The sequence below is a fragment of the Ambystoma mexicanum genome, chromosome 10, assembly GCF_040938575.1.
Source record: "Ambystoma mexicanum isolate Mex_15411 chromosome 10, UKY_AmexF1_1, whole genome shotgun sequence".
NCBI lineage: Eukaryota > Metazoa > Chordata > Amphibia > Caudata > Ambystomatidae > Ambystoma > Ambystoma mexicanum.
In genome coordinates, this window is record NC_090932.1 from 1503786053 (window position 1) to 1503810476 (window position 24424).

Sequence of the window (24424 nt, forward strand, 5' to 3'; positions counted from 1 at the left end):
ACCGCAGGAGAGTTGGTGTGGTCCCGATTGCGACCGGGCGAGTGTTGCAGGAGGCTAGGAGAAGGCCCGTCTCCTCGCTTTTTCTCAGCGTGCCAGTTTAGCTTCGAGCAGGGTGGACTGGGAACCAAAATCATATCATATATCATAAAAGAGGCCTTGGAAATAATTTTAAAGTGGCCCCATATTACATATTTTCAGCAAGCCCAACCCTTTTTCTATGGGAACATTTGGAAATACCACACAAAAGAGGCCCAGGATGTAGAGGCCTACCGGGAAATTTCCAGAGTTCCCTATAGGCCAGTCCAGCCCCGGCTTCGAACCTCGCAATAGTCTGCTTCCTAGTGCCAGAGTGCATCTGCTAGCGCAAAAGAACAAATATAAAATAAAAGCAGACCCATATTTCAACTATTCAAGTCAATGGCGTACACGTTTATTAAGCAGGGGGTCAGTGGCAATATACCCTTCTGCCCCCACTCATTGGTGGTAGCTAGACCTTGCATAAGACAATATAGGCAACTGAAATAATACAATTGTCATGTTCATTTGTGTTACTGAAATTAATATAGCTGAGCACAGCCATTTGCATGGACCCTGAAAGAGAGGGGGTTAAGCTTAGTCAGGAGAGAGGGGAAAATGCAAGACAGCTTTGCTGTTGGGTTGATGCGTACAGACCGGAAGTATTCCGAGCTCTGTGTTTCTGGAGGTTCTGTGTCGAGAGCAAAGAGGCGCTTGTATCCACAGGAGATGCTTGTGTGCCCCCGGCGCTAGGATGCCCTGGCTGGGGTTGTGGTGTGGCAGTAAGTTGGCTGTAGTGGTGCAGAGAGTTGGTGTTTGAAATCTGTTGGAAAGGATATGAAATTGCCTTATGCGAGTGGCATTGTTGGGCGGCATATTGTTAGGGTGACCAGACTTTTTTTTTAAACCGGGACATGCCACAGACATAGAAGTAGGACAACAATAAAATGACAGTCCTACTTCTATGTCGCTGGCCTGTTGCAGAGGGCGGGGAGGGGAAGGGGGAAGAAACAGGGGCGTGAAAAGCATTCACGCCGCCATTTATATGCAGGAAGAGTCGCCAGGACCCGATTTTTCGGGATTTGGAAATTGGGTCCTGGCAAAAAGAGGGACCGTAGCCAGCCAGCCTTCCAATCCCCGAACGGGGTTTGGAAATTGAAAAAACTCCCGGGACCCCGGGACAAAGGGCGATTTCCCCGGACCGTCCTGGGAAAACCGGGACGTCTGATCACCCTACATGTTGTGTATTTGAGCGTAGACATTAAGAGTCGTTGTGGGATAAGTTTAGCTCAAACTATAGTGAGCCCCCAGGGAGCACAATAGTCCCACAAACAGACCCGGCTCAAGGGGCGCTGCAGGTAAAAGGGCGCCGGCAGCTCACACAATGTAAAATGTCCTGGAAATGACAGGACACTCTACATTGTGTGAGCAGCTGGCGGGGCCCTTTATCTGCTGAGCCCTGATGTAAAGTGTTAGTCAATGACTCTCTATGAACGAGTCACTCCCTAAAAGAAAGTCATTGACTGACACTTTACATGACAGTGATTGACAGAGGCGCGGCGCCGGCACCTATTCAAGAATCCTGCCGCACACCTGCATTCTGGCATTTGTTTGTCGTCTAGGGGCGGGGTGAGGGGGGTGCACCCAAAAGTAAAGCACGGGGCGCTGGTAGACCTGGGGCCAGCACTGCCCACAACAGACAATGCAGGGGGAGGAGGGACATCTGGGCACAAAAATATAATATGCCGCAAAATGCAATGAGAGACTGGGAGCAATACTACTGTGTAGCGCCATGCAGTAACTCACACAAAAAGCACAGTATAGTTGCCGTGGGGCATCGGGCTACTGTGTAGCGCCATGCAGTAACTCACACAAAAAGCACAGTATAGTTGCCGTGGGGCATCGGGCTACTGTGTAACGCCAGGCAGTAACTCACACAAAAAGCACAGTATAGTTGCCGTGGGGCATCGGGCTACTGTGTAGCGCCATGCAGTAACTCACACAAAAAGCACAGTATAGTTGCCGTGGGGCATCGGCCTACTGTGTAACGCCATGCAGTAACTCACACAAAAAGCACAGTATAGTTGCCGTGGGGCATCGGGCTACTGTGTAACGCCATGCAGTAACTCACACAAAAAGCACAGTATAGTTGCCGTGGGGCATCGGGCTACTGTGTAGCGCCAGGCAGTAACTGACACAAAAGCACAGTATAGTTGCCGTGGGGCATCGGGGTACTGTGTAACGCCATGCAGTAACTGACACAAAAGCACAGTATAGTTGCCGTGGGGCATCGGGCTACTGTGTAACACCATGCAGTAACTCACACAAAAAGCACTAGTTGCCGTGGGGCATTGGGGTACTGTGTAACGCCATGCAGTAACTCACACAAAAGCACAGTATAGTTGCCGTGGGGCATAGGGGTACTGTGTAACGCCATGCAGTAACTCACACAAAAGCACAGTATAGTTGCCGTGGGGCATCGGGCTACTGTGTAGCGCCATGCAGTAACTCAAACAAAAGCACAGTATAGTTGCCGTGGGGCATCGGGTACTGTGTAACGCCATGCAGTAACTCACACAAAAGCACAGTATAGTTGCCGTGGGGCACTGGAGTACTGTGTAGCGCCATGCAGTAACTCACACAAAAGCACAGTATAGTTGCCGTGGGGCACCGGGGTACTGTGTAACGCCATGCAGTAACTCACACAAAAGCACAGTATAGTTGCCGTGAGGCACCGGGGTACTGTGTAGCACCATGCAGTAACTCACACAAAAGCACAGTATAGTTGCCGTGGGGCACCGGGGTACTGTGTAGCGCCATGCAGTAACTCACACAAAAGCACAGTATAGTTGCCGTGGGGCACCGGGATACTGTGTAACGCCATGCAGTAACTCACACAAAAGCACAGTGTAGTTGCCGTGGGGCACCGGGCTACTGTGTAGCGCCATGCAGTAACACAGAAAAAGCACAGTGTAGTTGCCGTTGGGCACCGGGCTACTGTGTAACGCCATGCAGTAACTCACACAAAAGCACAGTATAGTTGCCGTGGGGCACCGGGGTACTGTGTAACGCCATGCAGTAACTCACACAAAAGCACAGTATAGTTGCCGTGAGGCACCGGGGTACTGTGTAGCGCCATGCAGTAACTCACACAAAAGCACAGTATAGCTGCCGTGGGGCACCGGGGTACTGTGTAGCGCCATGCAGTAACTCACACAAAAGCACAGTATAGTTGCCGTGGGGCACCGGGGTACTGTGTAGCGCCATGCAGTAACTCACACAAAAAGCACAGTATAGTTGCCGTGGGGCACCGGGGTACTGTGTAACGCCATGCAGTAACTCACACAAAAGCACAGTATAGTTGCCGTGGGGCACCGGGGTACTGTGTAGCGCCATGCAGTAACTCACACAAAAAGCACAGTATAGTTGCCGTGGGGCACCGGGGTACTGTGTAACGCCATGCAGTAACTCACACAAAAGCACAGTATAGTTGCCATGAGGCACCGGGGTACTGTGTAGCACCATGCAGTAACTCACACAAAAGCACAGTATAGTTGCCGTGGGGCACGGGGGTACTGTGTAGCGCCATGCAGTAACTCACACAAAAGCACAGTATAGTTGCCGTGGGGCACCGGGGTACTGTGTAGGCCCATGCAGTAACTCATACAAAAGCACAGTATAGTTGAGGCGCAGCCAGGATTGTCTAACAAGTGGGGCCTGAAGTTAATGTAGTTGGGCCCACCGCAGTGGCATTACATCTGTAAATGGCCACACAGCACTGCTGAGTCGGAATTTACAGATTTTGGGGGGTTCTTGCCCACTCAGGCCCTACCCTGTCCACGCCACTGCGCGATACCGGGGTACCACAATTGCATGGAACATCAGGGCAGAAGTCACAATGCAGCATGGTTGCGGAGGGACACACAGCAGCCACAATGCTGGGGCACAAGAGGGCAGGCGGTGCAATGCGAATTCCATTGTCGCAGGATGACGCAACAGGCATCCCTTGTTTGGCCGCGAGCGAACCAGGCAAGCAATTACTGAGGGCTCCGGTCCAAGGGGATGTCTTGGGCGGAATACAGAAGGGCCCTGTGGGCGACTGCTGGGGGAGGAGGGTGGCTGCCTTGCCTAGTTAGGTGCGTTGACAAGCCAGGTCTTTAGTCTGTCCATAAAAGTTAGGGGATCGCAAATCACGTGGCTTGCCCTTGGCAGAGTGCGCCAGAGTTTGGCCATGGCGCGAGAGAACGCACTTGCTTATGACTAAGAACATCATTGCCGGTGAGAATAGGCGCGTGGCGTGCAGGGAATAAATACCCAGGTCCCAGAGTACCAACACAAGCCCCTGAGCAGGCATCCGGGTTAGAGAGAAACGGCGGTGCCCAGTAGGCATGCTCAGGGGGCAGCAGCCTAAGCCCACCCCCATCTCTTTCAGAGACCATGCGCTACACATCCATCACAGTCACACACCATAATATGACCATGTCATTATTTCTGTTGCTAACATTCTCTTATGCACGGGGACAGTGTGGGGGCAGAGGAACACATGGCAAACTGCCCCCAACCTGCTTAAAGTGCTTATCATTGGGCTGAAGTGTTGTCATATGTGGCTGATGTGATTTTGTGTGTCAATTCTTTTGTCTCTTATTTGCATTTATGTCATGTGTTTCTTTGTTGTATTATCACAATTTCTTTTCTCATGTTGACAAGTTTACATTTTGGTTTTTTTGGAATGGCAGCAATGTTGCACCGTAGCCTGGAAGTAGACGCCCTCCTGTGTCTGATGGAGGTCAGTGAGGCACCTGTCGCTCCTCCGACTCGCTCCTCTCTGTGACTACAATTTTATATAGAAACGAATTAAGTCACTTATTGACATTAACACATTTTCCCTGAAGTGTGCCAGCTTCTGCCACACTCAAAAAGATGCGTGGGTCTGTGTGGGATTTATAAACACACATTTAGCGGGGCAGCAAGAGAGCGCTGTAGAGAGGGGACACACTTGGGGCTTATGGGTAGAGCGCAGGGGTAGCAGAGGAGATGGTGCATAGAATGGGGACCCTCGGGGCGGCAAGAGAAGTGCCATTGAGTGGAGCGATCAGTGATTGCCAAGATGTTCTTTGAAGAGTAGGGCGTTCCAGTCCTTCCTGGGGTGTAGGGTTGAGAGTAGGGCCTTCCAGTGCTTCCTGGGGTGTAGGGTGGAGAGTAGGGCCTTCCTGGGCTGAAGGGTGGAGATTAGGAACTTCCAGTCCTTCCTCCTGGGGTGTAGGATAGATAGGAGGGCCTTCCAGTCCTTCCTGGGGTGTAGGATGGAGAGTAGGGCCTTCCAGTCCTTCCAGGGGTGTAGGGTGGAGAGTAAGGCCTTCCTGGGGTGTAGGGTGGAGAGTAGGGCCTTCCAGTCCTTCCTGGGGTGTAGGGTGGAGAGTAGGGCCTTCCAGTCCTTCCTGGGGTGTAGGGTGGAGAGTAGGGACTTCCAGTCCTTCCTGGGGTGTAGGATGGAGAGTAGGGCCTTCCAGTCCTTCCTGTGGTGTAGGGTGGAGAGTAGGGCCTCCCAGTCCTTCCTGGGGTGTAGGGCCTTCCAGTCCTTCCTGGTGTGTGGGGTGGAGAGTAGGGCCTTCCAGTCCTTCCTGGGGTGTAGGGTGGAGAGTAGGGCCTTACAATCCTTCCTGGGGTGTAGGGTGGAGAGTAGGGCCTTCCAGTCCTTCCTGGTTTGTGGGTTGGAGGGCCCGTCTTCTCTGAAAAAACACAAAAAGGGACAAAGCAAACATGCTTCTGGCCATGACTGGCGGTTTTACTTACAAACACTACACTATTTGTTTGGGTATTTTGTATAGTGCCATGACTGCTCCTGGCCGCTTTGAAACGCTGCAGCATCCTGCAAAGGCTGGGGGTTTACACAGTCAGCATCAGTGCACTAGAAGGCATGCACGGGGGCCCTGGGCACAAGGCCCTTGAGAGGTAACCTGCAAAAGCCTTCTAAGCCAGTGTCCTATTTTAGAGGCGGGCACCTCAGTGACTCTTAGGACACTCAAGCGAGGGTGAGAGTCTATTTGTAATGTGTCCAACTAACTCCCCTGTTCCTCCATCCCCCTGCCTCCAGGCAAACTTTTTAGACTAACACAACTGAAAGGTAATGGCTGTAAGGGTTTGAATTAATACTAACCTCTGGCATTGCTCTGGACAACATGCCAGACCATAATTGTTCAGCATGACATGCCAGTCCAGAAGGGGAAAGACCATATGCAAATCAGGCTGGGCCCGACCCCAAAAATGGCGAGCCAGCCTGAACTAGTAGGTCACCTGCCTTCTGCAGAAGACCGCAAGCAAAATCAGACATGTTCCAGGCATGTTGGCCTCATCAGTGAGGTGTAGCACGGTTCTCGAAGCACGGCAGGTTTGTGGACCCACCTGGTGACATTAACACAAGTGGAGGTGGATGGCTGGACGTTTCTGAATTAATCATAACCGCTGGCATTGTTCTGGACAACTCTCCAGCCCATACTTCTTCAGCCTACTGTGCCATTAAAGAAGGGGAAAGGCCATATGCAAATCACACTTGCTTCCACCCCAAAAAGGGCGATCCAGCCTGGTCTGTTTGGCCACACCAATTCTGCGCAGGATCACACGCATCCCCGGACATGTTTCGGGCATGTTGGTGTTAGGGTTATTCCGGAGGCCTGCAGAGCCGCACCTGGGGTCTGCGGACCTCTGGTTAACGGAAGGCCCTAACTCCTTCCCTTATCCCAAAGAAGTCGAGGTCCACACGAGGAGCAAGCGGTACTGACGTTTATTACAGTAAACGAACAGGGATCATATACTTGGAACAATCGAGGCAAATCACACACATTCTGGCTCGCAGGCCAGTTTTGTAGACAAGTGACATCACTAACTGCGTCACTCAGCAAGTTCCATCCCAAAACCTAACACCACACAGGATTGGCTCCCTGAGTGCTAGGTCCCTTTTGGGAACGTATAGTGTGCAATATTAGTGGGGACCGCTGGGTCAGGTGGTGTGCTGGGATCATCCCTAAAAAGTCCTACTCTGAAAGTGTTACATTGGTGAACCCTGTGATTGGCTGGTAATTCCCGCCACCTGCTCCTAGCCCCCAAGGTTCTGATTGGTCAGGCTGCAGGCCCCCCAGCCTGGGACAAACTCTCTTCCCAACCCGCAAGACACCTGGTTATGTATAATGTGTATCAGCAATGTGTGACTATGTGACAGCGAGTAACAATGGTGTGTGTATACTACTGCCATGAGAGCGTTCCAGTCCCAGTGTATAATGTTGCTGATATGTTGCGATTTGTTGCAAGCGCGATCTTAGTCGTGGGCTGCTGTGCTTTCCCAGGCTCTAGGTCTTGGCATCACATCAGCTTCGGCCGGGTCACGTGTGAGGCCACCGTGTGTGAGGCTGAATTACTTCGATTTGTTTTGTATTTTGCATGGGCTAGTCTCCGCTGCGGCCAGTGCCATCTTGGCTCGGTGTGTGTGGAATGTCGTTTTGCAACATCGTGGCCTTGGCTGCCATTGCTTCTGCCATGACTATTCTGCTTGCACAGCATCTTACTGCTTGAGATTTCTTGTGAGACGATCATGGCTGGCTGGGTTTTCCTAAGGCCTACTCTCGCTCTGAATATGTATTCTGCATAATGTCCATAGGTTAAGATGAGTCATGGTCGGTCAAGTCCCTCGAGTGCTCCTGTCCTTCCATAGGATTAATAGCATCTAGCATCTGCAAGCGAGTACACAATCTCTTCTGGCACCTTGCGTTTCTGCAGTGCTGTAGTGTCCTAAGTGACAAAATAATAAATGTGCAGACAGTATGCATATGTTACCATCCTCTATCTCATAGAACTGTACGCATGTATTCTTCGTGTAGGTTGGTGTGTGAATGTCCCGAATGTGCAGAATGCACATGTGCTTCCTGTCTAACGTAGCTTGCGAAGAACAGGCACATACACATTGTAATGGTTCACTCACACAGAACAGGTCATCTAGAGGAAATGCAAGCGGTCAACATGCAGAACGGGTGGAGCGGACCCGTGCAGGTTAAGCAAGGGTAGAGGATTCCCACACAGAGGAACAGGTAAGGAACAGGTGCACCACAGGCCCTCCTGATATAGAAAGGCATGCCATGGGTCTCAACAGTACAAGATTACCACAGTCAAGCTGGTCACACACAGAAGAAAGTGCGTGGGATGGAGCAGTGCAAGCACCCCCACACTGAACAGTCAAACGAATAGCCTCAGAAATGAAAGCTACCCACGCATGTAAGGGTAACAGCATAGACGTGTTGATGATTAATGTAAGCCCTCATTTACTGGAGCTAGTAGGGCTTAATGGCCTGCCAGTGTTGCGACACAAAGTGCTCAATGCTAAAACCTACATCTAATCCTATGGTCAAATTTTGGCTGTCCCGAGTTTCCCGTACATCCTTCAGAAGTCAGTAAACTAACAAATAAGCTAATAATCACAGTGCTTACTAGTTTGAGGAATCCTGCATGAAGCGCTACAGGAACATTTTTATAATTTTCTGGATTACCACTACAGCAGTGTTATTCAAACTATGGGGCTGGCAAATGCAACCATAATTACAAGGACTTTAGAGTCAGATTTTGAATGTTTTAAGTGTAGTCTTGAAGATTTGAAAGAGGCTTTGACCAATGTTATTCGTGCATTAACAATCACTCAACCCTTGAGCAAGAGCCCTTCTGTCGTTGACATTTTATAGTGCCATTTACCACATTGACTCCAAGTTAAGGTTTAATGGATGTTTAAACGGTATCGGCCCAAAATAAATGCTGACTGCGTGTTTACTGCGCATTCGGCTGCAACTAAAATACCAAATCCCATTATACCGAACAAGGGGAGCGGGGGTTGCAGGGCTATCCCCCGCTCCCCTAGTTCAGTATAATGGGTTCAGGGATTGCGGGGGAAAATAATGTAAAAAAGGACCCTGCAGTGCCAGTTCAGACACCGTTAGTGGAAGGAAACTGACGTTGCAGCGATAGAGACGAGTCGGCGACACACACAGAAGTGTGCAGGGCGAAAAGTAACTGGAGATATAAAGGGGAAGCGGGTATGGGGTTGGGGTAAAAGTGATCTATGTGATCACTGCGCCTCGCCACTTTTGTAGTCAGCATTTTCTTTGTCTGCATTTTCGTCACGCAGTGATCACAGATCTGTTTAAGCTAGACATTTACTGCTAATCAATGCCCCAGATAAGGTGTTAGGGTGGGGAGGATTTTACACACTGCTTTAACAAAATTCAAAATTGTAAGAGTAAAAATAACTTGCCTCAGCAAGAGTGTCAACAATATGCGACAAGTAACCAGAACATTAATAAACGTAAACATTAATACAACACATAACCAAAACAGTTGTGTGGGAAAGATGTCTGGCTTCAAACAAATGATTACATTTGTGGAACACACTGCATACCTGCAACTTTTTGATAAATGCACACAGCACAGGAACTCGGAACAATGCTTTCGTGCAATGCAAGCAAGCATTCACCAAAAAAGCAAGATTTGGTTTGGTAAAAGGATACATCCCAGTCGTAACTGAGCTGTCCATATTATTACTGCAACAATCCTAAAATGCTAGGAAAATAAATATGAATGAAACATGCCCCTCTACACCAGACACAAACAGAGCAGCAGTTGAAAAGAAAGAAACAATTTCTCACCTCACTGTAAGTGCTGGCTTACAAGCTCAGAGCACACAGCGTCATGGCCTGCAGTTGCATCCATACAGATAACAATCAAAGCATGTGTTCTGGTTTCTGTCAAACCCGCCCTCTGCAGTGACCTCTGCTCTCAACACGTGGTGCGTTAAGATTAAAAGATGTAGTTGCAAGATTTGAATGCTTAATTTATCTAGAGGCCAGGGTATGAGTATATGTCTAATATATGTACTTCTGTGTCTAAAATAGACCCAAGGTTACATAGTCCACATCTATGGGCCGAGGCACATAGTGTTCATTTATAGGCTGTGGAGAATCCTGAGGATCCCCCATGGAAACCCTGCCTAAATTCTCCCCCCAGGTGGCCAGGAGAGGGTAGAAGCTACCTGACCCCAGTCCTGGGGGTGGTGTACTACGGGAGCATCACCTCTGTGGAGACAAGGCCGAGGGTAGTGGAGTGATTTTGCAGTGTGAGACACAGAATGTTTCCTTCAAGAAAAATACTCTTACCACAGGCTTAGAGGAGGAATTGGCTTATTGCCATTTTACTATATCTCGATCTCCTACTAAGGATGGAAAGGTAAACTCTAAAAAAGTGACTCCTTCTGGTGTTTAGCAAATCTTTTATATTCCTAAATCCTCATATCCTCCACAATGCCAAAGGTATACGAAAAGGAACGATGAATATGTGTCTTTTGCTGTCCCAGCTATCTCTCAAAAGGTTAAACCGTATAACTCCTCTTTCAATGTATCAAGGGACGGAAAACCCTTTTTTAAACTTTTAAAGAAGTACAAAAAATAAATCTTTCTATGGTGGACTGCATGTTACAGAATCCCTCAGGGACTGTGACGAAGAAGATGGCTGGGGAGACATGCGGGAGCCAAAGAAAGGCAGATAGGCCTACTAGCTTTTGGCAAGGTCAGCCAATTAGCCTCAATGGTCTGTACCTCAAGCCAATAAATCCACCTGAGGGGCATAAAAGGCTGCAGCAGGAAGGAGCAGTAGAGATAAGCTGGAGCAGGAGCTGAAAGGTTGCCAGTAGCAGAAGCAGAAGAAGCAGAGCACCAGGCTGACAGTTCACTAGAAAGCGTGACCACAAAAGGGACGCCGGAGCAGAGGAACAGCAGATTTCACCTAAAGGCTATGAGTTGGTCCTGTGCTCACAAACCCTGTTTGGCTGTGGCACCATTGGTAGAGAGTGGAAGCAACAGGCAGTCTTTCCAGGTGCACCTAATTGCTGTGAATGCAGCGCTGAAGTCGTGCATCCACCCAAGGCCTGTGTGCAGAAGCAAGCCGAGGGAAGCTGGAGAGTGCAAGACACTCCTTTAGGGAGGTCGGATAGGAGACACCCGTGCAACAGAGGAGTGTGGGTCCCAAGAGCACCTGTAGCAGTAGCAGTAGCAGAAACCGAGCCGGGAAGCAGAGGCAGCCCACAGTCACTGTGATTGAGGCGTCAGTAAAGGGACGTTCCATACTCCAAATCATCAAGAAGTCCTTGCTGGTAACTGTAAACAGCTTATTTTATAATTGCGTGCACATAAAAGCAGGTAAAAGTTGTTTGCAGAAATGGGAAGTCATTCTAACAAAGGAATTGCATCACGCGCATATATTAATAAAGCTGAAGTACCAGCGTGTAGAGAAAGCATCTCTTTTCCCCATTGTTTGATGTAACCTGTTGCCGAGCTGTCGTGTGTCTCTCGTTAAAGAAGTGAACGTTGCTGGTAACCCTAATGAAGCTGATCTCGACTTTCCCACAATATTACAAGTATATTTAACTTCAGAAGAGGTTGCCCCTGAAACAGTGTTTCCCGAATGCCTTGGAAGCTTAACGCTGACCGAAAGGTGGGAACGCTTATTCTTTTGAATGGGGAATTTCAACATCAGAACAAAGTCGCGCACATCTAATTTCGTTTCCATTAAGAAATTTACCTAACATTGTTGTAGAAGTGGCTGAAGTTGAATTAAGAACAAGTATTACCCAAGCCAGTTGACCAAACCCTGTTAAAGTGAAATCATCACATTTAAGAACTAAAAATCACTACTTTAAAGTCTCTTAAGGTGTTGTAACCCCCAAGTCCTCTAATACAAGGGTGACAAGGTTGTCCAAGCCTGCAAAAGTGGCACTACAGCCTTGGGGCAACTACTGGAGACAAAATACATATGAAGCTGGGGAAGGGAGCTGGGTACTTGGTAAAAGAAACTTAAGCAAATATGCATAGCTGAAACTGTTTAAGTTGAGAAGAAACAGTCGGAAAGCTAAAGACAGATTCCATTGTAACTGCAAGACAAAAGGACAGGCAAAGACGCTGCCCTCTCTTGTCCTACAAGAGAGAAGAGTGCCTTGCCCACCTGTGGTTGAAGAGTCTTGTGGAAGTTGCCTAAAATTATAAGCAGCAGTAGCAGCAGTAGAACTGTGGTTGTCGATACCTTTGTCAGAACTGTATCAGTTGAATGTAGTAGAAGCACAAGTCAACTGTAGAGCAAAGGAGCCTGCTTGCACAGTAGCATTGCCAGAAGGGAGTTGCTAGAGAAGGAGCAACCCCTAAGCAGGAGCATCTTGACAACTGTATTTGAAGACGCCGCAGAAGTTGCAAGAAGAAGAGTTGTTGGTAAGTAGAAGTGGTACTTTTGTCTTCAACTTTACCCATTCTTTCCTGGAAGGAGGTTATCCAGGAATACCACTGGTGCTGTTGTTTTCTTTGTGGAGCTTGGAAAGGGAATCTTTTCATCAGGCAAAGAAGGAACTGTTGCCAGTGGATATCTATTTTTGTGAACTTTTGTTTCTTTGGAACTTTTCAAGACTTGATTTAAGACTTTTATTTCCTTGGAAGAAATTGACTTTGGGACGTTCCTGGGGAGCAAGATCCACCCAGGAGGACTAGAAGTCATACAAGACACTGGTTGTTTGGTAACCTTTTATTTATGTTGTTTCTATGTTACTTTGAATGTTTCTGTTGTTTAGTGTGAGGGTTACTTTTGTGTATGTTAGGAGGTTTTCCCTTAGATCCTAGACTAGCTAGGGAATCCCCTGGTAGAGTAGGCTTAGTTAGGGTTTATTTTCTAATCCTGTTCAAAATAAAATGTCAAACCTTGAGAAAACGAAACACAGTTGTGAATCTCACATTACTGACCCCTCACAAGGGCCAGGCATATAGTCTACATCTATAGGCCCAGGCACATAGTCTACATCTGTGGAACCAGGGACATAGTCTACATCTATAGGCCCAGACACATAGTCTACATCTATGATCCCTGGTACATAGTCTACATCTATGTGCACTGGTACATAGTCTACATGTATTTGTCCAGGACCATAATAAACATTGATGTGACGGATACGTAGTCAACATCCATGGGCCCAGACATGTAGCCTACATCTATAGGTCCAGGCACATAGTCTACATCTATGGGCTCTGGTACATAGTTTACATCTATGGGCCCTGTTACATAGTCTGCATCCATAGGTCCAGGCACATAGTCTACATCTATGGGCCCTGGTACATAGTCTACATCTATGGGCCCTGGTACATAGTCTGCATCTATAGGCCCAGGCAGATAGTCTACATCTATAAGCACAGCACATAGTCTACATCTATATGCCCTGGTACACAGTCTTCATCTATATGCCCTGGTACACAGTCTTCATCTATAGGCCCAGGCACATATATGTAAGCTATGTGCCCTGGTACATAGTCCACATCTATGGGCCCAGGTACATAGTCTGCATCTTTGGGCCCAGGTAAATAGTCTTCAGCTGAGGTTAGTCACAATGAGTACATAGCCAAAGGCTGCTTGATAAGGGCTCCCGAAGGGTTCAAATATGAAGAGTGGGCAACACAATGTCAATGGGTAATTCATGAATGAAACTGCTTTAGTTACTGATCAAGTGGGGAATGCAGTTGTGTGCGTATGGGGTGTTCCTGCACGCAAGATCTCTTTCAGGCGCATAGCGCTTTGGAAAGGATTATGTGCAGCACTTTGGGGAATGGGGTACTGCAGTTCACAACTCACCTCTGTGGCTATCGCCTCTTTTTAGGACCATCCCTGACCCGGGGCATATTCACACCCAAAAGCCCATCCGACCCCTGAGCTCCATCCCATGCCTTTCCTGGCCACGAAGACCAGCACTACTCAAGGCCCATTCTTGCTCCGAGGCCCATCTCTATTCAGAGCTTCCCTCCCGAGCCTCACCCAAGCTGTATTGGTAGAGATGGAGCATAAATCTACCGGGACACAGCAGACATGAAGCAGGGAAATCCCCAGAAGCCATGGCATGTGACCAAGAATGGGCCAATCACAGGCAGGGTAGACTCTAGGGGGTTCATAATTACACAGATTAGAGCATATGTATACATTCACATGCAAGGGTTCGTGGACTTCTGCGAATATATATATATATATATATATGCACACACGTGTATAAAATAAACATATTAATGCAATATACATTTACAAAAATATACATCAGCATTTCTTTTTTAAATGTGCGAATACACATATAGTTATCCAGACAAACATTGTGACATACGGCATAAATACATAACACATGCCACTCTGGACTGTCAAACAAACAAACGAGATGTGCAGATTACAATTAATGAACACACACACAGTGCACGCGCACAGCTGGCATTACTGGAACTTCCAGTAGGTGTTGAGGGAGACTATCAACAAACAGCTCCCACCTCCCCTCCCCCTTCAATCATGCTCAGAGAAATACGCCCTGTGGCCCCCTCCCCGTCCGCGGTCAATATGGGGAGCTTTGCCATGGAGCCGCCGGGCATGATGGAAACAGGAGCCTCCCTGGGAGGCTGCGCTGCACCCACACATCGCAGGGCAACGTGTCTGGAATGCATAGTATTAGTTGCCTCCATGATCCACTCTAATGTGCCGGTGCTTATCCAGTCCGGGGCTTTTCTTTGCCTTCTGGGACTGGTAGTTCTGCTTTTCCGAATATAAAACTCAGACTACAAGTCCCAGAATTCAAAGGAAAAAAAACGGACAAGATAAGCAGCTGCAGATTGGAATGGATCATGTTGGCAGCTATCTAGACTAGCGCCCATCACCACAAAAAAAGATCCAGAATCTAGATTCCCCAGCACCAAACAAACCGCCTAGACACCTCCACACCCCCGGTCAATGCCTAACATGGTTCCTCTTCTACTCCCCCCCCCCCACCTCTCTCCAAGGCGCACGTCCCAGACAACGTGCTTAGAGGAAACTGGGGTCACCCATCACCTCAAAACATCCATGGAGACCCCCTCGCCCCCCACCAGATAACACCCCCAGGGCAGCCTCGCCTCCCCCGCGGCTCCCATCACCACACAGCGCTCCTAAACTGAGCAGCCCCCCCCCCCCCGGCACCCATCCACAGGCGGCGCAGGGAGCAGGCAGCGCGGGTTACCTGGCGGGGGCTCTGCCCGCCCGCTTCAGGCCGGCGGCGGCAGGAGAAGGCGCCCCAGGTGAGCAGCCCCAGCTCGCCATGTCTGCAGGAGCCCAGCCAGGCAAGGCATGCCTGTCACCGGAGCGAGCGCGCCAGCCACGCTCAGGAGGAGAGCATTGATCGCCCCCACCCCCGTCGCCCCTCCGCCGGCGGAAGCCAAGTTACCATGGAGAAGAGGGGCGCTGCTCGGCGAGCGCCAGGAACGCGCGCTGCCGCCGCTGCCAGGCGCAGCTGCTAGGAGCGCCTACCAGGAGAGGTGCACACAACGGCACGGGAGGGGGTTTGACAGGCACCCTCCACAGAGCAACATGGGCTGGGCCCCGCGGTGCTGCACACAACATCACAGGGGTGTGACAGGCACCCTGCACAGAGCAACAGGGGGCTGGGTCCCGCGGTGCTGCACACAACAGCACAGGGGTGTGACAGGCACCCTGCACAGAGCAACAGGGGACTGGGCCCCGCGGTGCTGCACACAACAGCACAGGGGTGTGACAGGCACCCTGCACAGAGCAACATGGGGCTGGGCCCCACGGTGCTGCACACAACGGCACGGGAGGGGATGTGACAGGCACCCTGCACAGAGCAACAGGGGGCTGGGCCCCGCGGTGCTGCACACAACACACAGGCACCATGCACAGAGTAACAGGGGGCTGGGCCCGCGGTGCTGCACACAACAGCACAGGGGTGTGACAGGCACCATGCACAGAGCAACAGGGGGCTGGGCCCCGCGGTGCTGCACACAACAGCACAGGGGTGTGACGGGCACCCTGCACAGAGCAACAGGGGGCTGGGCCCCACGGTGCTGCACACAACAACACAGGGGTGTGACGGGCACCCTGCACAGAGCAACAGAGGGCTGTGCCCCGCGGTGCCGTGCTGCACAAATCACTGCCAAGCAGAGGTGCACACAACAGCACAGCCGGCGATGTGACTGGCATCCTGCACAGAGCAACAGGGGGCAGTGACCAGGGGTGCTGCACAAATCACTGCCAGGCAGAGCTGCACACAACGGCACAGGGGTGTGACATGCACCCTGCACAGAGCAACAGAGGGCTGTGCCCCGCGGTGCTGTACAAATCACTTCCAGGCAGAGGTGCACACAACAGCACAGGGATGTGACATGCACCCTGCACAGAGCAACAGGGGGCTGGGTCCCGCGGTGCTGCACACAACAGCACAGTGGTGTGACAGGCACCCTGCACAGAGCAAAAGGGGGCTGTGTCCCGCGGTGCTGCACATATCACTGCCAAGCAGAGCTGCACACAACAGCACAGGGGATGTGACATGCACCCTGTACTGAGCAACAGGGGGATGTGCCCCGCGGTGCTGCACACATCACTGCCAGGCAAAGGTGCACACAACAGCACAGGGGTGTGACGGGCACGGGCAGCCTGCACATAGCAACAGGGGGCTGTACCCCGCGGTGCTGCACAAATCACTTCCAGGCAGAGGTGCACACAACAGCACAGGTGTATGACATGCACCCTGCACAGAGCAACAGGGAGCTGTGCCGCCCGGTGCTGCACAAATCATTGCCAGGCAGAGGTGAACACAACAGCACAGGGGTGTGGCATGCACCCTGCACAGAACAACAGAGGGCTCTGCCCCGCGGTGCTGCACACATCACTGCCAAGCAGACGTGCACACAACAGCACTGGGGTGTGACATGCACCCTGCACAGAGCAACAGTGGGCTGTGCCCCACGTTGCTGCACACAACAGCACAGGGGTGCGACAGGCACCCTGCACAGAGCAACAGGGGGCTGGGCCCCACGGTGCTGCACAAATCACTGCCAGGCAGAGCTGCACACAACGGCACAGGGCTATGACAGACATCCTGCACGGAGCAACAGGGTGCTGTGCCCCGCGGTGCTGCACAAGCCCATGGTGCTGCACAAATCACTGCCAAGCAGAGGTGCACGCAACAGCACAGGGGTGTGACATGCACCCTGCACAGAGCAATTGTGCCCTGCGGTGCTGCTCAAATCACTGCCAGGCAGAGCTGTACGCAACAACACAGGGGTGTGACAGACATCCTCTACAGAGCAACAGGGGGCTTTGTGCTGCGGTGCGGCACAAATCACTGCCAAGAAGAGGTGCACACAAAAGCACAGGGGTATGACAGGCATCCTGCAAAGAGCAATAGGGGACTGTGCCCCGCAGTGCTTCTCAAATCACTGCCAGGCAGAGGTGCACACAACAGCACAGGGGTGTGCCATGCACTCTGCACAGAGCAACAGGGGGCTGTGCCTCGCGGTGCCGTGCTGCACAAATCACTGTCAGGCAGAGATGCACAAAACAGCACAGGGGTGTGACGTGCACAATGCACAGAGCAACAGAGGGTTGTACCCCGCAATGCTGCACAAATCACTGCCAGGCAGAGGTGCACAAAACAGCACAGGGGTGTGACGTGCACCCTGCACAGAGCAACAGAGGGTTGTGCCCCGCGGTGCTGCACAATTCACTGCCAGGCAGAGGTGCACAAAACAGCACAGGGGTGTGACGTGCACCCTGCACAGAGCAAAAGAGGGCTGTGTCCCGCGGTGCTGCACATATCACTGCCAAGCAGAGCTGCACACAACAGCACAGGGTATGTGACATGCACCCTGTACTGAGCAACAGGGGGATGTGCCCCGCGGTGCTGCACACATCACTGCCAGGCAAAGGTGCACACAACAGCACAGGTGTGTGACGGACAGCAGGGGAGTTGGTAGGTCTGGAAAAGACCCGGGGCTAAGCTGATGTCGGAACTGATGGGACTGGGGGCTAGCTAGCCTTTTGGCTGTAGCTCCTGAGATTCTATCCGGGGCTACAACCAAAAGATCAGGGGATTTTGCCCCCTTAGCCCCCCCCAGCAACGCCCCTGACGGGCAGCCTGCACAGAGCAACAGGGGGCTGTACCCCGCGGTGCTGCACAAATCACTTCCAGGCAGAGGTGCACACAACAGCACAGGTGTATGACATGCACCCTGCACAGAGTAACAGGGGGCTGTACCCCACGGTGCTGCACAAATCACTGCCAGGCAGAAGTGCACACAACAGCCCAGGGGTGTGACATGCACCCTGCACAGAGCAACAGAGGGTTGTGCCCCGCGGTGCTGCACAATTCACTGCCAGGCAGAGGTGCACAAAACAGCACAGGGGTGTGACGTGCACCCTGCACAGAGCAAAAGAGGGCTGTGTCCCGCGGTGCTGCACATATCACTGCCAAGCAGAGCTGCACACAACAGCACAGGGTATGTGACATGCACCCTGTACTGAGCAACAGGGGGATGTGCCCCGCGGTGCTGCACACATCACTGCCAGGCAAAGGTGCACACAACAGCACAGGTGTGTGACGGACAGCAGGGGAGTTGGTAGGTCTGGAAAAGACCCGGGGCTAAGCTGATGTCGGAACTGATGGGACTGGGGGCTAGCTAGCCTTTTGGCTGTAGCTCCTGAGATTCTATCCGGGGCTACAACCAAAAGATCAGGGGATTTTGCCCCCTTAGCCCCCCCCAGCAACGCCCCTGACGGGCAGCCTGCACAGAGCAACAGGGGGCTGTACCCCGCGGTGCTGCACAAATCACTTCCAGGCAGAGGTGCACACAACAGCACAGGTGTATGACATGCACCCTGCACAGAGTAACAGGGGGCTGTACCCCACGGTGCTGCACAAATCACTGCCAGGCAGAAGTGCACACAACAGCCCAGGGGTGTGACATGCACCCTGCACAGAGCAACAGGGGGCTGTGCCCCCCGGTGCTGCACAAATCACTGCCAGGCAGAGGTGCACACAACAGCACAGGGGTGTGACATGCACCCTGCACAGAACAACAGAGGGCTCTGCCCCGCGGTGCTGCACACATCACTGCCAAGCAGACGTGCACACAACAGCACCGGGGTGTGACATGCACCCTGCACAGAGCAACAGGGGGCTGTGCCCCACGTTGCTGCACACAACAGCACAGGGGTGTGACAGGCACCCTGCACAGAGCAACAGGGGGCTGTGCCCCGCAGTGCTGCACAAATCACTGCCAAGCAGAGCTGCACACAACGGCACAGGGCTATGACAGGCATCCTGCAGGGAGCAGCAGGGTGCTGTGCCCCGCGGTGCTGCACAAGCCCATGGTGCTGCACAAATCACTGCCAAGCAGAGGTGCACGCAGCAGCATAGGGGTGTGACATGCACCCTGCGCAGAGCAATTGTTCCCTGCGGTGCTGCTCAAATCACTGCCAGGCAGAGCTGTACGCAACAACACAGGAGTGTGACAGACATCCTCCACAGAGCAACAGGGGGCTGTGCGCTGCGGTGCTGCACAAATCACTGCCAAGAAGAGGTGCACACAAAAGCACAGGGGTGTGCCATGCACTCTGCACAGAGCAGCAGGGGGCTGTGCCTCGCGGTGCCATTCTGCACAAATCACTGTCAGGCAGAGATGCACAAAACAGCACAGGGGTGTGACGTGCACCCTGCACAGAGCAACAGAGGGTTGTGCCCCGCAGTGCTGCACAACTCACTGCCAGGCAGAGGTGCACAAAACAGCACAGGGGTGTGACGTGCACCGTGCACAGAGCAACAGAGGGTTGTGCCCCGCGGTGCTGCACAAATCACTTCCAAGCAGAGGTCCACACAACAGCACAGGGGTGTGACGTGCACCCTGCACAGAGCAACAGAGGGTTGTGCCCCGCGGTGCTGCACAAATCACTGCCAGGCAGAGGTGCACAAAACAGCACAGGGGTGTGATGTGCACCCTGCACAGAGCAACAGAGGGTTGTGCCCCGCGGTGCTGCACAAATCACTGCCAGGCAGAGGTGCACAAAACAGCACAGGGGTGTGACGTGCACCCTGCACGGAGCAACAGAGGGTTGTGCCCCGGGGTGCTGCACAAATCACTTCCAAGCAGAGGTCCACACAACAGCACAGGGGTGTGACATGCACCCTGCACGGAGCAACAGAGGGCTGTGCCCAGCGGTGCTGCACACATCACTAACAAGCAGACGTGCACAAAAAAGTACAGGGCTGGGACAGGCATCCTGCACAGAGCAACAGAGGGCTGTGCCCAGCGGTGCTGCACACATCACTAACAAGCAGACGTGCACAAAAAAAGTACAGGGCTGTGACAGGCATCCTGCACAGAGCAATAGGGGGCTGTGCGCTCCGGTGCTGCACAAATCACAGCCAAGAAGAGGTGCACACAACAGCACAGGGGTGTGACAGGCACCCTGCACAGAGCAACAGGGGGCTGTGCCCCGCAGTGCTGCACAAATCACTGCCAGGCAGAGCTGCACACAACGGCACAGGGCTATGACAGGCATCCTGCACGGAGCAACAGGGTGCTGTGCCCCGCGGTGCTGCACAAGCCCACGGTGCTGCACAAATCAATGCCAAGCAGAGGTGCACGTAACAGCACAGGGGTGTGACATGCACCCTGCACAGAGCAATTGTGCCCTGCGGTGTTGCTCAAATCACTGCCAGGCAGAGCTGTACGCAACAACACAGGGGTGTGACAGACATCCTCTACAGAGCAACAGGAGGCTGTGTGCTGCGGTGCTGCACAAATCACTGCCAAGAAGAGGTGCACACAAAATCACAGGGGTGTGCCATGCACTCTGCACAGAGCAGCAGGGGGCTGTGCCTCACAGTGCCGTGCTGCACAAATCACTGTCAGGCAGAGATGCACAAAACAGCACAGGGGTGTGACGTGCACCCTGCACAGAGCAACAGAGGGTTGTGTCCCGCGGTGCTGCACACATCACTGCCAAGAAGAGGTGCACACAACAGCACAGGGGTGTGACAGGCACCCTGCACAGAGCAACAGGGGGCTGTGCCCAGGAGAGCTAGCTGAACTATACAGTTATGCCAGGTATAGATGCACCCAAGTATTGGAGAGAAGCACAGAGCCAGCTAGAGCAGCACGGACATGTAGTACAGAGCAGCACACCGCTGTGATAAGCAGTGCTGGCCATTGGGACGGCTCTCGGCGGATCCGAGATCCGGCACCAGATGTGTAGCCGGATCTCGGGATCCGGCCTGAGTCAGCCGCCCAAGCCAATGAACCGCGCAGGAAAAAAGAAAGAAAAAAAAAAAAGAGTCCGCGACGGCAGCATTGCCGTTTACCAGGGCTTTGGCATTGATGCGTAATGGACAATGCTCACTACATGTACAACTGAAAGGAATCAGTTGTACATGTAGCGAGCATTGTGCTTTACACACCAGTGCCAGAGCCGCATAAAAGGCAATGCTGCCCTCGCGGGCGTTTTTTTTCTTTCTTTTTTTGGCACAACAAAATGAGCCAGGGCTCATCAAGGGGGCCTGGCCTAACTGCAGGCGTCCTGCTGGCCCGTTAGGCCACGCCCCCCTGAAGAGCCCCGGCTCAATGGGCAACTGGCACCCCTGCCAGGCATCCTTTTGTATTGATCAACACCCTCTCCCATAGGGGAGAGGGTGCTGATCTCTGCATTTACTTTCTATAGGCTTGCCTGGCAAGGGACAGTGCCTCGCCTATTCAGCCTTAATGGTGGCGCTTCCCCTCGGCAGCTGGGGAGGGGCAGCGTCACCATTAAGGCTGAAAGGGTGAAGCCACTGGAAGCTGAGGCTGTTTTCCTGAAGACAGAGTTTCAGTCTTCAGGAAAACGGCCTCAGCTTCCAGTGGCCTCACGTTTCTCTCCACAATGGTGGCACCGGCCGATGGGCATCTCCTGCTTAAAGGGATGCCTCGCAGGTGCGGCGCCACCATTATGGCTGAAAGGCATTTTTTTCTGGAGCCTGAAGCTTTCGCACACGAGCGAGAGCTTGAGGCTTCAGAAAAAAATCCTTTTCGTGTAGTGGCCGGGGCTGGCAGGGGAGATCAGTCCCCGCCTCAAATTGAAATTTCGGAGCCTGCCGGGGCTGAGCCCCGGCAGGCCCCGTCCCACTTAAAGCCCTGTGGTAAAAGGCAATGTTGCCTTTGTGGGTGCTTTTTTTTCTTTTTTTTTAAAGTATTTATCTGATCGGCTGGCCACTACCAACCCCGCCCCCTCTAGACCACGCCCCCTCTTCCCCAACTCCTCCCCCACCCGGGTCTTGTGGGATCCCCCACCACATTTTTTCCATTTCCACCACTGGTGATAAGCAGATTAGCACACACCGGCGGCAGGCACTGCAACATAATTGTGAACTGCACAGACATGCTGCACGGGATGGGGCAGGATTCGAAGCACGGAGCCCTGCCACGCTGAGCTGGACAGAGCAGTGAAACCAGGATTTCAAATAAGACCCCCCCCCCCCCCCGCCACCTTTCGCGAGTCAAGCTTGGGGGGGCGGGCCGGCCCAGAGAAACTGTTGGATGCGGCGAGCGTGGCAGAGATATTTAAAACAAAGTGGTGAATTGGTGCGTTTTGCATTCCTTTTAAAACTGCACTCTCCTCCCGTGCTAAAAGAAGGTACGAGTTTGAAAATGTACATTTGCCAGCAGAGCTTGTGATCCAGCCGATGTTTGAAACAGCAGAAGAAAGATGCCGTGAATAGGTTGAACTTTCTGGTGCTTTCCTAGGGTTGGGCTGGGTCACTGTTCATAGCCCTTGGCCTTCCTGACCCCAATCCAACATGGCCTCCTGTCTTTCAGGTATCCCCAGACAAGACTAACCGGTGCGCCGGCATATAAAATATAACTAGCAGTGCAGATGCAGGAGCAGTAGAGATCCCTGATCTGCCCCTAGCACAGGAACCCCCCCCCTCCCAAGGCACCAGCAAATCTTCCCCATGGCGGTGTCTCTGAAAATACAGTGGCCAGTGCAGCGCAGCCTCCCTTCCAGAGGCACCAGCAAGCTGGTAAGCCTCCCATCTGTGCTCCCACTTGACTTCTCAACCAAACTTCCAACCTGGACGCCTAAGGACCTGGAGAAGGGGTCCACCTGTCCTGACCGGAAGCGTGCAGTCTCGGAGGAAACCATTTAACTGCAACAGAAATATGATAACTGGGTTACCTGTCCTCACAACCTAATTAGGTCAATGGAGGTCAACGGAGTGGTGGTTACCTTAAAAGCAAAGTAAATACCAGCGACGGCAATCTGGCAGTCCAACAACGATTATAACGGTCAGATGCTCAGCCAATCCTGACGTGCATCCTCACGTAACTTCGCATTCCTGTGCGGGATTTCTTGTTTTATTTTCCTACTATAAATGTAATCAAGGCTAGGACTGGCTGGTCACCTCCCACCTAAGGACACGTGATCAACTGTGTGAATTCTCATCTGGGTTTTGTTTATAGTCATACAGGCACCTTCCGAATGCACCCTGTAATAAAGACACCTTTCTTGCTTTGGCCATTAGGTGACATGGTAAGCACTACAATTAAGCCAAAACTATTAACATGGCAGTGGAGTGAATGTTGGCGTCCTGTTGCTGTGGGGAGCGATTTTGAGGAAACACTCTTCAGACTCAAAATGGCCAGCTAGGCGTGCAGCGCCAAAAGTGGAGTGCACTGCAGAGTGCAGTTTGACAGCGTGAGCAGAGCGGTGTCCTGTTGCTATGGGAAGCGATTTGGAAGAAACACTCGTCCTACTCAAAATAGCTTGCCAGGCGTGGAGCGCCAAAAGCAGAGTGTACTGCAGAGTGCAGTTGTATGACAGCGTGAGCAGATCAGTGTCCTGTTGCTGTGGGGAGCAATTTGGAAGAAACACCCTTCTTACTCAAGACAGCCTGCTAGCCGCAGAGCGCCGAAAGCAAAGTGCACTGCACAGTGCAGTTGTTTGGCAGCGTGAGCAGAGCAGTGTCCTGTTGCTGTGGGGAGCAATTTGGAAGAAACACTCTACCTCCTCAAAATGGGCAGCTAGGCACAGAGCGGCGAAAAGCAGAGTGGACTGCAGAGTGCAGTTGTTTGGCAGCATGAGCAGAGCAGCGTCCTGTTGCTGTGGGGAGGGATTTGGAATCAACACTCTTCCTACTCAAAATGACCCGCTAGTTGCGGAACGCCAAAAGCAGAGTGCACTGCAGAGTGCAGATGCTTGGCAGCGTGAGCATAGCGGCGTCCCGTTGCGGTGGGGAGTGATTTGGAGGAAGCACTCTTCCCACTGAAAACGGCCTGCTAGGCGCAGAGCACCGAGGAGGAGTGTTATGTAAGATTGCATTTGTTTTGATTGATTCATTTGTTATTTATTATGCACCTAAACACAAGTGTTTCAAGGTGCAACAAGTCAAGGGAGGGGCAACACAGGGAGGACAACACAAAGATCTTTCTAGGCCTTGTGACATTGAGATCATGCAAGTACGCTAACAAGAAGTGCAGGGGAGTGGGTAACAGGGAGGGAGAAGTGCGCCCAGCGCAGC

At 52.2% G+C, this 24424-nt stretch overlaps 1 protein-coding gene across 11 annotated transcripts in view; it reads right to left on the reverse strand.

The window, feature by feature from the left end:
* PITPNM2 (phosphatidylinositol transfer protein membrane associated 2) overlaps positions 1 to 24424 on the reverse strand; it is a 1944277-nt gene that overhangs the window by 1437971 nt on the left and 481882 nt on the right. Inside the window, exon 1 of one of the 11 annotated variants that reach the window (XM_069619652.1) lies at positions 15302 to 15322. The exons of 9 other annotated variants lie outside the window; for them this stretch is intronic. The gene's annotated coding sequence lies outside the window, so the exon portion shown is untranslated. Of the gene's footprint in view, positions 1 to 15097; positions 15270 to 15301; positions 15323 to 24424 lie in introns of those variants that run through there. One more of the 11 variants, XM_069619651.1, reaches the window with a different exon arrangement.